The sequence below is a fragment of the Amblyraja radiata genome, chromosome 4, assembly GCF_010909765.2.
Source record: "Amblyraja radiata isolate CabotCenter1 chromosome 4, sAmbRad1.1.pri, whole genome shotgun sequence".
NCBI lineage: Eukaryota > Metazoa > Chordata > Chondrichthyes > Rajiformes > Rajidae > Amblyraja > Amblyraja radiata.
Window position 1 is genome coordinate 39,750,807 of NC_045959.1, and position 12,473 is coordinate 39,763,279.

A 12,473-nucleotide genomic window follows, 5' to 3' on the forward strand; every position below is an offset into this window, starting at 1 on the left:
TGGGGAAGAGAAGATTAGTTTATCTTGGCATTTTGTTCGGCATGGATGTTGTGGGCTGAATGACCTGTTTCTGTGCTGTCCTGTTCTATGCTCTCATGTTGAGGCACAAAATCATCCAAGGTCTTATTGAATGGCTGAGCAGGCACAAAGAGACAAATGGCCTCTGCCGCTTGTGTTTCTTATGTTCTTACATCAAAATGAATCTAAATGATTTAATTTAAAGACTGAAGTACAAAAGCAATGACATAGTTTGCAACCTTTCATGCCTTGCTTTAATTGAATGTGTTGGTCATGTCTAAATAAAGTCCTTTTTGAACACAAGTCCGTGTGAAGGAGTTGAATGAGGCAGTGACAAAAGATCCATAAATAAAATAGAACAATATATGAATAAAGAACGGAGAAAATTTCAATTGCTTCTGATGTATTAACACTTATGAGTATTGTAATTGCCATCTTAATTCTTGTTAAAAATTTTAAAACTGCAAACTATCAAAGAGAAACATCTCCCCCTGCTGGAAATTTAGCAGAGTTGCAGGATTTACTGCCAGTAGAATTAGGTGGCCTCAGAATTTTCCAGATTGTTGTAGATCCCCCACACCGGGAAGAGTGAACAGGCAGATTCCTGCACTCCAGGAAAGTTCAGACAGGATCCCAGATTTCCAGAGCAACCAATTATATTCCAGTGAGCTCCGGCACTCTGTCCCAGAGGGAGAAAAATATAAGGAATTGGAATGAGAAAGAGGTGGTCAGGAACAAGGAGAATTAAATTGAGCGGTGAGCCTTCCCTCAGATCAGTGGGAAGAATGACCAGGTTGTCCCTCCTCTCACCTATTCTGCGAGGTGCTGCCCCCTGGTCCTGTGTTACTACAGCCGTGTTAGTCAGTTGGCACAGTGGCACAGTGGCAGAGTTGCTGCCTAACGGTACCAGGGACCATGATTTGATCCTGACTGCAGGTGCTGCATGTACAGAATTTGTATGTTTTCCCTGTGACTGCATAGGTTTCCTGTGGATGCTCTAGTTTCCTCCCATATTTTCCAAAGACGTGCAGGTTTGTAGATTAATTTAATGTCTGTAAATTGTCCCTAGAGTGTTGGATAGAGTGTTGGTGATCATGGTCGGTGTGGACGCACAGAGTCATACAGTGTGGAAACAGGCCCATTGGACCAACATGCCCAGGCCGACCAACTAGTCCCATCTGCCTGCTTTTGGCCCAAATCACTCTGAACCTATCCTATCCATGTACCTGTACAAAAGTTTTTTAAGGATAGACAGAAAAAGCTTCTGTGTGCTGTAGGGTCTGTTTCCATGCTGTATCTCTAAATTAAACTAAAAACGAAAGCACTGCCATGTATACAGGCATCCAGGGTCAGCAGGTAAGACAACGCCAGAAGAGCGATAAATCCCAGCTGATTCTGATGCCTCACATTGTCCACGTCGCAACCCGTAATATAAGAACTCAAATCATTAACCATCAACAGTAGGTTTATTTTACTTGCACAAGGGGAGAAGTGTCTCAGTCAAAGGCAGTGATCAGAACTCCAAAGTTAAGTTGGTACAGCAGGACATTTATACACCAAAACAATTACAACTGAGGAAGTACGAAGGTGAAGTAGATCGACGTGTTAATTACAGGATCTGTACTTTATACAAAAGTCACGACTTCTTGGTTCCACACAGCACCAGAGTACAAAGGTAAGGCTGCTTAATATGTTCATAACTGACACTTGATCGCAACTTCTCAGTTCTGCATGAAACAGGATACAAAGATAATGACAGTGAAGACCAGCTGGTGGCTTCTGAGTGCCACATGTGTCAAGGTAAGGACAATGAATATGCTGACAACTGATACGAGCTGGCATCCTCTGAACTTTGCATGCAGCAGAGTACAAAGGTAGTGACAACAAATGCGTTAATGGCAAGTATGTGCGTATTGGAAGTATAATGGGAATAACAGTGAATATGTTAAATAGCAAATACTAGCTACTGTCTTCTGTACTCCACAAGGAGCAGAGTTCAAAGGTGAGGAAAATGAATGTGTTAAATAACAGATACTAACTGGCAGCTTAGTTTAATGTATTAATGTATTAATGTATTAATGAATACACCTTTAACAGCTTTTGAGACTTTGACACTCCCTCCTTTTTGTTCATTAGGACAACATCACAATGGCAAGAGTCCACAAAGTCAATCTTCCTCAGAGACATAGAAACATAGAAACATAGAAAATAGGTGCAGGAGTAGGCCATTCGGCCCTTCGAGCCTGCACCGCCATTCGATATGATCATGGCTGATCATCCAACTCAGTATCCCATCCCTGCCTTCTCCCCATACACCCTGATCCCTTTAGCCACAAGGGCAACATCTAACTCCCTCTTAAATATAGCCAATTAACTGGCCTCAACTACCTTCTGTGGCAGAGAATTCCACAGATTCACCACTCTCTGTGTAAAAAATGATTTTCTCATCTCGGTCCTAAAAGACTTCCCTCTTATCCTTAAACTGTGACCCCTAGTTCTGGACTTCCCCAACATCGGGAATAATCTTCCTGCATCTGGCCTGTCCAACCACTTAAGAATTTTGTAAGTTTCTATAAGATCCCCCCTCAATCTCCTAAATTCTAGCGAGTATAAGCCGAGTCTATCCAGTCTTTCTTCATATGAAAGTCCTGACATCGCAGGAATCAGTCTGGTGAACCTTCTCTGCACTCCCTCTATGGCAATAATGTCCTTACTCAGATTTGGAGACCAAAGCTCTACGCAATACTCCAGGTGTGGTCTCACCAAGACCCTGTACAACTGCAGTAGAACCTCCCTGCTCCTATACTCAAATCCTTTTGCAATGAAAGCTAACATACCATTTGCTTTCTTCACTGCCTGCTGCAACTGCATGCCTACTTTCAATGACTGGTGTACCATGACACCCAGGTCTCGTTGCATCTCCCCTTTTCCTAATCGGCCACCATTCAGATAATAGTCTACTTTCCTGTTTTTGCCACCAAAGTGGATAACCTCACATTTATCCACATTATACTGCATCTGCCATGCATTTGCCCACTCACCCAGCCTATCCAAGTCACCTTGCAGTCTCCTAGCATCCTCCTCACAGCTAACACTGCCCCCCAGCTTAGTGTCTTCCGCAAACTTGGAGATGTTGCCTTCAATTCCCTCATCCAGATCATTAATATATATTGTAAATAGCTGGGGTCCCAGCACTGAGCCTTGCGGTACCCCACTAGTCACTGCCTGCCATTGTGAAAAGGACCCGTTTACTCCTACTCTTTGCTTCCTGTTTGCCAGCCAGTTCTCTATCCACATCAATACTGAACCCCAATACCGTGTGCTTTAAGTTTGTATACTAATCTCTTATGTGGGACCTTGTCGAAAGCCTTCTGAAAGTCCAGATACAACACATCCACTGGTTCTCCCCTATCCACTCTACTAGTTACATCCTCGAAAAATTCTATAAGATTCGTCAGACATGATTTACCTTTCGTAAATCCATGCTGACTTTGTCCAATGATTTCACCACTTTCCAAATGTGCTGCTATCCCATCTTTAATAACTGACTCTAGCAGTTTCCCCACTACCGATGTTAGACTAACTGTTCTGTAATTCCCCGTTTTCTCTCTCCCTCCCTTCTTAAAAAATGGGGTTACATTAGCTACCCTCCAATCCTCAGGAACTACTCCAGAATCTAAAGAGTTTTGAAAAATTATCATTAATGCATCCACTATTTCTGGAGCTACTTCCTTAAGTACTCTGGGATGCAGCCTATCTGGCCCTGGGGATTTATCGGCCTTTAATCCATTCAATTTACCCAACACCACTTCCTGACTAACCTGGATTTCACTCAGTTCCTCCATCTCCTTTGGCCCGCGGTCCCCTGCTATTTCCGGCAGATTATTTATGTCTTCCTTAGTGAAGACAGAACCAAAGTAGTTATTCAATTGGTCTGCCATGTCCTTGTTCCCCATGATCAATTCGCCTGTTTCTGACTGCAAGGGACCTACATTTGTTTTAACTAATCTTTTCCTCTTCACATATCTATAAAAACTTTTGCAGTCATTTTTTATGTTCCCTGCCAGTTTTCTTTCATAATCTATTTTCCCTTTCCTAATTAAGCCTTTTGTCCTCCTCTGCTGGACTCTGAATTTCTCCCGCTAGGTAGGCTGCTTGATTTAGCTAATTTGTACGCTTCATCTTTTGTTTTGATACTATCCCTGATTTCCCTTGTTATCCACGGATGCACTACCTTCCCTAATTTATTCTTTTGCCAAACTGGGATGAACACTTGTTGTAGTTCATCCATGCAGTTTTTAAATGTCTTCAATTGCATATCCACCGTCAACCCTTTAAGAATCATTTGCCAGTCTATCTTGGCCAATTCACGTCTCATACCCTCAAAGTCACCTTTCTTTAAGTTCAGGACCCTTGTTTCTGAATTAACAATGTCACTCTCCATGAAGAACTCAACCATATTATGGTCACTCTTGCCCAAGGGGCCACGCACAACAAGACTGCTAACTAACCCTTCCTCATTACTCAATACCCAGTCTAGAATAGCATGCTCTCTCATTGGTTCCTCCACATGTTGGTTTAGAAAACTATCCCGCATACATTCCAAGAAATCCTCTTCCTCAGCACCCCTGCCAATTTGATTCACCCAATCTATATGCAGATTGAAGTCACCCATTATAATTGTTTTACCTTTGTTGCACGCATTTTTAATTTCCTGCTTGATGCCATCCCCAACTCCACTACTACTGTTAGGTGGCCGGTACACAACTCCCACTAGCGTTTTCTGCCCCTTAGTGTTTCGCAGCTCTACCCATATCGATTCCACATCCTCCAAGCTAATGTCCTTCCTTTCCATTGCGTTAATCTCCTCTCTAACCAGCAATGCTACCCCGCCTCCTTTTCCTTTCTGTCTATCCCTCCTGAATATTGAATATCCCTGGATGTTCAGCTCCCAGCCTTGGTCACCCTGGAGCCATGTCTCCATGATCCCAACTATATCATATTCATTAATAACTATCTGCACATTCAACTCATCCACCTTATTACGAATGCTCCTTGCATTAAGATACAAAGCCTTCAGGCTTGTTTTTACAACACTCTTACCCCTTATACAATTATGTTGAAAAGTGGCCCTTTTTGATTCATGCCCTGGATTTGTCTGCCTGCCACTTTTACTTTTCACCATGCTACCTATTGCTTCTACCCTCATTTTGCACCCCTCTGCCTCTCTGTTCTTGCACCCACCCCAAGGTTTCCTCCATGCGGTTGTCTTAATGCTGTGGTGTGGCCCTTTTATTTTCAGTGTGACATGTTGACCCACGTAGGATGTTCTTTGACTTTGAACGCTGTGTTTGTAGTCAAATGAACTTGGAAGTGTCCCTCAAACCAGGGGTGCAGGTCTTCTTCTTAGAAGGTCAGGTTCTAAAGAGTGACACTTCCTATCTGCTGGGTCAAGCTGTGCCTTTTTTACCTGTGAATGACAACTGGAAATGCATCTGGTTAGAGCAATACAGCAGCTGAGCATATCCTCATTCCTCTGGTGAATGTCCATTTGTTTCATCTAGAAAGTGCCGAAAAGGGAAGGCGCTGTGGGCGGCCAAACACAACCTCATGAGGAGACAGACTGGTTGTTCATTAGTAGAGGAATGCCTGGTCATTAAGACTAAGTGCATGACATTGACCCATTTCAGACCAGTTTCTGCACATATTTGTGCAAGTTGAGCCTTCCATTATACCGTTCGACAAGTCCCGCAGACTGAGGGTCAAGTCAAGCGTGTTTTATTGTCATATGTCCCAGATGGGACAACAAAATTCTTACTTGCTGTAGCACAACAGAATATGTGAATATGTAAACATAGTACATAATGGGGGAAGAGGAAAAAGAATGTTCAATAAATAACAAATATAGTGCAATAATAATGTAGTCTTTTGCAGTTCAGAGATCAGAGCTTATTCGTTGTTGTGTTTAATAGCCTGATGGCTGTAGGGAAGAAGCTGTTCCTGAACCTGGACGTTACAGTTTTCAGGCTTTTCTGTACCTTCTTCCTGATGGTAATGTTGAAATGAGTGTGTGGTCAGGATGGTGTGGGTCTTTGATGATTTTGGCTGACTTTTTGGGGCAGCGACTACGATAGATCCCTTTGACGGCGGGGAGGTCAAAGTTGGTGATGGACTGGGCAGTGGTCACAACTTTTTGTAGTCTTTTCCTCTCCTGGACGTTCAAGTTGCCGAACCAGGCCACGATGTAACCAGTCAGAATGCTCTCTACCGTGCACCTGTAACAGACAGGTGCCGTGAGTAATTACTCAAGGTAGGCAGTCAGTCGGCTTTAAAAACAATCTTAAACCGCGCATGCGCAGATTGTTCTCTCCGTTAAAAATAAAAATAAGTAACAATTCAATTTTCCCAAGGCTTCGAAATCTCCTTCATTTATTAATTATTTAATGGGTGCGGGATGGAGGATGAAGGCAGGTGGAGAGATGGTGGGAAAAACGGGAGCACACCGGGACAAGTTGAATCAGTTGTCATCTTATTGAATGACAATACTAATTCAAGGGACCAATTGGAGGGAGAGTTCCTTTCACAGTGCGGGGAGAGTCTGTGCCAGGGGTTAAAGATGCGGGGAGGGCAGGAGTGTTGAGAAGGAGAGGGTCAGAGATCATGTCAGACTCACTCACCGCTGCTGCGGCTTTCCAGGCACGGACAGCAGAACTGGCCGTTACTTCCGGGGAAGGAAGCGGCTCGGGTGACTGCGAGTGGCCGCCGGGACCCGTCAGCAGAACCGGCTGCCACTTCAGCGCCTTCTGCCAGCCCACTCACCTCTAGCAGTGCTCTCCGTTTGAACACCTCTCACCTGCCGCTCGCCGGCTTCGCTCATGTCAGCCGCTTCCCGCAAATCCTTAAATTCCGACAGCCGAGTAACCTCAATTGGTCCCTTGAGTGCGCAGTCGGAATTTAAGGATTTGCGGGAAGCGGCTGACATGAGCGAAGCCGGCAAGCGGCAAGAGAGAGATTTTCAGATGGAGAGCACTGCCAGAGGTGTGCGGGGACCAGCAAAAGGGGCTGTCCGGTCCCGGCGTCCACTCACAGCCACCCGAGCTAATTCACTCCCTGGCCACAATGCGGTGGCTCCATGCCTGGAGCGTCGCAAGTGGGTTACTGACCCCGATCCCCTCCTTCACAATGCTCCTGCCCTACCCACAACTTTACCCCAGGCCAGATTCCTCAAATACTGTGAAAGGAGCTCTCCCCTCCCCCCTCCCACCCACCCCAGGAAATATGGTATTTAAAAACATAAAGCACCAAGAAATGTACTTACCACGTTATTGGTACACAAACTCCATTCTTCACTCTTTGTTTCCTAAGATGCTCTTAAAATAATGACAATCCATATTTGAAAAACCGGCAAAAAACTCGCACTGCGCATGCGCAGTAGACTGATGCGCCTGAGCTGTACAGCAAAGGCAGAATTTCAGCTACCTTCATCTCCCCTTGAAATTGACGGCTTCAAGCAGCGCTGAAGGCATGTGGGCTGCACAGACCTCCTCGTGTTACTAGTGCTGTGGTTGAAAGGCACGGAGAATTATGCCTACCTAAGAGATCGATCTCTTAGATAGGCATAATTCTCCCATGCCTTTACTATTTATACTTAATAATTGCCATTTCATAATTTTAGTCAGGGTAGGCAGTGCCTACCTTGCCTACCCTGATGGCACATGCCTGACCTGTAGAGGTTTAGGAGAATCCTTTTCGGCTGCAGTGAAAACGCTGGTCGATGTGATGTCACATTTTCTTAATGATTGTTCCTATAAAATGTGAACCATTGTCGCTGGAGAGCAGGAGAGGGATTCCAAATCGGGAATGACTTCCATCAGAGGAAGTTTGGTGACTGAAGTAGCCTGTAGGAAATGCCTCTACCCATTGAGAGAACAACATCAATGAAGACAAATACACACTTAAATCACACGCAAGGGGTTAACTCATTGAAATCCATCTAAAATCGCATATAATGGCCTCAGGGATTCGAATGGGAGGAGGACTGAACTGTTTCAGCCTTGCCGGGGTTAATGGTTTGGCAGATGAAGTACGGTTGTATACGAATGTATATAGTCCATGCTCTTGCACCATTATAAATGGTATAATTTAATTGTAATACCATTAAAAAAAATGATTTTGAAATCTGAAAGAGAACCGTAGACAGGCAAGCAAGAGACGCTGTCTCTCGCCTAGTACATTTCTACTAATAATTCCCCCACAAATTGAAGTTGATCCTTGGTATCTCCCAAACATGACATCAAAAAAGTTCTGAAACTGTAGCAATCTGAATTATGTTGCCACTAAAAATTAAAACATTTGATCCAATTTGATCAATTACCCAATTCACAGAAGGAAACAAAAAACATCTCACTGCATCTCATTCACATCTTCAAGACTAACTTTAATCTTATAGGCCTGTCCCATTTAGGTGACTTTTTAAGCAACTACAGGAGTCTATGCGGTCGCCACATGTTCACGGGTGGTTGCCGGGGAGTCGCCTTCATGGTCGTGAGTAGTTCCCGCATTCTCGGAACTAGTCGCGGCTTCATTTTGGTTTGCGGCAACCAGAATGAAGCTGCCATGGAGAGTAATGAGAATTCTCGTGCCGTAGGTGGGTCGCCAGGAGGTCCTAGTGGGTCACCAAGAGGTCGTAGATTGTCGGTTGTAGCCGGTGCTGACCGGTGAATTTCATTGGCTCATTTAGGATAACAAAACGTAAATAGTTTTCAGAACCAAGGATAACCGACCGGTAATGTTAAATGTCCGCCGAGCTTCACAGACATGTATCTCTGGCTTCTTAAAAGTTGTCTCCACTACTTCTCCCCGCCCCGTCTCCCCCTTCTCCCTCCTTCTCCCCCCTCTTTTAAAGGACTTAAGTGACCCTTCCAGTATACGGTGCTTTCACCGTCTTAAGTACAGCGCCAACCTTCCTGTTCATCGTGGTATGTGTCTGTATCACATTGGCTTTGCACCCTGTGAATTTCACTCAGACAGCGCTCAGACCCCATGCTCTACTCCCACTTCACACACGACTGTGTTCCTGCATTCGCCACCAACACCATTGTCAAGTTTACAGATGACACAACGGTGATCGGGCTGATCAGCAACAGTGATGAAACACACAACAGAGTGGAGGTGCAGAACCTGGCAGACTAGTGCTCAGATAACAACCTGTCCCTAAGGAGCTGATCATCAACTTCAGAAGATCACATAATGGGGAATACGCTCCAATCTTTATCAACGGGGACCGTGTGGAGAGAGTGTCCAGCTTCAGGTTTCTGGGCACACACATTTCAGAGGACCTCATATGGTCCACCAACACCGCTGCGCTGGTCAAGAAGGCACAGCAACGACTGTTCTTCCTGAGAACACTTAAAAAGACTGGACTGCCCAACAACTGCTGACATCCTTCTACCGCTGCACCACAGAGAGCATCCTAACACATGGCATCTCTGTGTGGTATCTCAGCTGCACGGAGGCGGAGAGGAGAGCTCTTCAGCAGGTCGTCCACAGAGCGCAGAAGATAATTGGGACACAGCTACCAGCCTTGGAGGGCATCTACAATACACGGTGCCACAGGAAGGCCATCAGCATTCATAAAGACTCCTCACATCCTTGTAATAATCTGTTCAAACTTCTACCATCCGGCAGAAGTTACAAGGCCTTCTACGCCCGCACCTCCAGACTTAGGAACAGCTTCAATACAATACAATACAATACAATATTTATTACATGTCATTTGAACCTCAGTGAGGCTCAAACGAAACTCCACAGCCACACAAACAAAGACAACTCCTACAACACATACAAACAATTCAATTTACACAAACATCCATCACAGTGAATCTCCTCCTCACTGTGATGGAAGGCAAAGTCTTTTCTCTCCCCTGCACCATTTATCTCCCGATGTCGAAGCCCCAGGCCGCGCCGGGCGATGTACGGCCCCGCTCCAGGCCCAAAAGTCACAAAGTTGGAGCCCCCGGCGGGCGTTGGAATGTCCCGCGGCCATTAAAGCCGCGCCGGACGATGTACAGCCCCGCTCCGGGTCGTTCCCTGGAGAAGTTGCGTTGCGGGAGCTCCGAAAAGCGATCTCCCACCTGGCCCCGCGAGCTCCCGATGTCCCAGTCCACTGGTCTGCAGCTGGAGCCTCCGAGCTCCGGAGTCGAGCCGCAGCAGCGAGCCACCACCACTCCCCACGCTCCGAAGCCAGCCAGCTCAACGATGGTAAGTACGCAGCCCCGCAGGCTCTGCGACTGGAGACCCCAGGTCGTTCCAGTTGGAGGCCGCTTCATGGTGCTAGGCTCCAACGACAACGGAGACCCGACAGGGAAAAGGTCGGGTCTCCTGTGCAGGGAAGAGATTTTTTTAAGTGTCCCCCCGTCCCCCACATATACACAGTTATAAACAGTATTAAAAAAAACATGAACAACTACATTTAACTAGACAAAAAATTAAAAAAAGACAGACAGGCTGTAGAGGCCGCTGCAACGTGAGTCACACCGCCGCACTGTGTGATCATCCCCAGAGCTATAGCTGCTCTGAGCTGGTCCTGCTGAGTGCCCCCCCATGAACTGTCTCCCTCGGATGGTCACGTCGCACATCGACCCTGCACAGACCTATTTGCACTTTATACTGCTTGAACTGTTTTTTAAATCTTGTTTCTCTGGGTGTCTAAATTTTTAGCTAATTAAGTTATTACATCGGATGGAAGTTGCATTCCAAATCTCGTTGTACCTCTGTGCAATGACAATAAAGATATATTATTATATATTATTATTATTATTATTATTATTGCCCCGTCCCCCACCTGCATAACTGGCTGTTGAAGGAAGCAATGTGTGTGTGTATTTCACTCTGATAGTTTCTGTTCCAGACGAAAAATTGCATAAGTGGCACAGGCTATTAGTGTGCCCTAACTATGATGTTGTTGTTCGTCCTTTGTAGTCGAAGAAAGCCTCATTAAATCATGCCTCTATCAAAGTGTGTTGGAATATTTTATGACATCCTTTATCTCTTCAAACTTCGGAGAGACCTTGGGCAAATCCACAGCTTTCTGAAAGTGATAAACATCTGGCCTAGGTAGTGAAGAAGGAATTGGGGATCAGAGATGAGATGTATCATTGCAGCCATTCAAAACATTGGTTAGACTGCAATTGGAGTATTGTGCACATTTCTGCTCACCAGACTACAGGAATGATATGCTAGCAATAGACAACTGGAAGAGATTCACCAGGATGTTGCCTGCAATGGAGGGGTATAGTTATAAGGAGAAATTACACAGACTGGGTTTGATTTCACTGAATTGTAGAAGACTGGGGAGTGACATATGGAGTTTATAAAAATATCAGGCATATTAACAGGATAAACATCCAGTCTTTCTCCAGGGCAGAGGAACCTAGATCTAAAAAGCACAGGTTGTGAAAGGGAGACATTTTGAAAATCTGAAGGCTAGGTTCTTGTGGAGAGGGTGGTAGTTATCGGGAATGAACTGCCACGAGCAGTGGCAGAGACAGATACAACTACAACTTTGAAAAGACATTTGGACAGGGATTTAGATAGGAATATTATGAAGGAATATGTGCCAACTGCAGGTAAATAAGCGTAGAAGGCCATCACAGTTGGTGTGGATAAGGTGGACTAAAAGGGCTTGTTTTTGTACTGTACAACTATATAATTCTATACATCAGCAAAACCATAGTTTTCAGATAAACTACTCACTGAATCAGTATGTTTAATGCAGGCAGTTCTGCTCAAATGCCACTGGAGAGCAGTATTGCTGCTCTCGGATAAAATAAAATAATTTCACACAAATTATTTGTACTTCAAATAACAGATAACAGGATAAAAACAAGATTCAAATAACAAGGTAGATAACTTCAAAAATGATGGGTCAGGATAGAATGGGATGTTCAAATGTTAAAAAATCTTAAATCCAAAAGTATAAGGTATACTGTATGTGGTAACAATAATCTAGCAATTGGATTTTAATGCCGGCAATGTAAGGTCCACTGGAAAAGAGTGGAACAGAATACTTTCTAAGCGACGAACTGCTGAACTAACTGTTCAGTTCCAAAATAGGCGCAGAACTCCACATACCATATTCATTGAAATGCCATATTCGAATAAAGAAATTAAAAAGAAAGGTTTAGGAAGCAGATGCTGGTTTACACTGAAGATAGACACAAAATGCTTCCTCCATTGTCAGAGTGAGAATAAATGCACATTGGAGGAACAACATCTCATATTTCGCTTGGGCAGCTTACAACCCAGTGGTATGAAAAATGATTTCTCTAACTTCAAGCACCCCTGCATTCCCTCTCTCTCCATCTCTCCCCCACCCAAGTCACACTGGATTTGCGTTCTTACCTAGCAAACAGCTAACAAAGGCTTGTTTCCTCTATTATCGTCACTTTTTGCTT